Genomic DNA, 1,798 nt, shown 5'->3' on the forward strand with positions numbered 1-1,798 from the left:
AATACACCACTACTCAAACCAAACACAGCACGCCTCCGTCTCTAACAATGGCGGCTCCTCGGTGCTCGCGAGCCAATGTAGATACACCGGGCAGCTTGAACCCCAACGCCCACAATATGTCAACATCAGAGCCGCGGCCTAACACGGAATCGAAGCCGGAGACCCATGGTCGCTCCAGCTACGCTTCCTGATACGACCGTCAAAGGCGAACCCACAGTGACGGCCAAACACCTCTGGAACTCGACTTAATCTCAAACGGTAGCCGACGGAGTTTGCGGTACACCTCGAAGCTTAGAGAACAAATCATGACGATCTTCGTGACTGGTCATGCCACAGGAATCTCCTCAATGGAACAAAAAGCCACCCCGCATGGGGCCCCGTAAGCGGAACACTTTGTGTACTTTCAGGGAACAAAAATTTCTGCAGTCGTCTCAACATGCGGGAACACTATAAGAATTGAAAAAGAAATCAGTGCTAATAAGGAGAAACCGGAACAGGCGCGTGTTAAGCAAACCCCTCGATCGCCCCTGTATGGGTGCCAAACTAAGGTCCAATATATATTTTTGCCTCCCTATCTCCCCCCCCCCCCCCCCCAGCGGTGGCTCAGCAGTTAAGGCGCTAGTTTACTGAATCGGTGTACGCGGGTTTGAACCTGACCGCGGCGGCCGCGTTGCGATGAAGGCGAAACGCATCAAGCGTCCGTGTGCTGTGCGATGCCAGTGCACGTTAAAGATCCCCAGGTGGTCGAAATTATTCCGGAAACCTCCACTACGGCATCTCTTTATTCCTTTCTTCTTTCACTCCCACCATTTTCTCTTCCCTTACGGCGCGGCCCGGGGGTCCACCGAAATACGAGACACAGTTACTGCGTCATTTCCTTTCCTCGAACACCAAATATAAACTTTTCTATGTCCATGTTTGCAATGTTTTTTCGTACCAACGATGTATGGTTGCATCTAAAGGTCACGCATTTCGTGCACCCGTTCTCAATTATTTGCGCAAGCAACAAGAAGAATCAAGCATGATTGCAAAAATTTTCACATGCAATGTCGCCTGTCTTACAACATTTGAGGCATTAATAATAACATCTTTATTTCAGCCGTAAGATAACTTTAGATGCAGCCTGTTTACGCCAGGCAGACTATAATACCTCGGAACAACCTTCGGCGATCAATTCTGCAGTTTTATGTAATATCTCCGAGCGAATGTTGTCACTTCACAGCACTAATTAGCTGCATCTTTCCGTGTTTCACAGAGAAAGTAATATATCTTTTTATTTTGCCTCGAAATTGCAGCCGTCCCCGCCATACGGTTCCGCTGACACATCGCATTGAAATTTCATTCCGTGTCTTTTTTTTTGAGGCTTCGTCGATATCTTTAACCTATTGACCAACCATCAAAGACACCATGGCGCTGAGAAACGCAATTTTCTTTAAATAAAGAAAAATATTTTTAATTCAAAAACAATCGCCGATTTCCAGAACTGTCGCAAAACCCGTCTCCAAACACCCGTTAAAGTTGCACGGAACAAAACGCAGACCATCGAAATCAGCGTTCATTCCCATTTCATATATGGGCATGGCTCCCTCGCGCTGGTAAGGTGTCCACCTATAGAGTTCAACGATAGCGCTCGGAACGTTAATGAGCGAGGCTTGCACACGCCCGGGAGGAGGGAAAAGGAACGCGGGGTGTCGTCTGCAAAGCCGGGCTTGAAAGCAGATAGAAGAGGGAAAGGAGGGAAGAAACCTATATATGGAATTGTTCACAGAGAGAGTCCTCATAGCTTGACGGACTCTAT

The sequence above is a fragment of the Amblyomma mixtum genome, chromosome 1, assembly GCF_055824585.1.
Source record: "Amblyomma mixtum isolate Tamu chromosome 1, ASM5582458v1, whole genome shotgun sequence".
Classification (NCBI taxonomy): Eukaryota; Metazoa; Arthropoda; class Arachnida; order Ixodida; family Ixodidae; genus Amblyomma; species Amblyomma mixtum.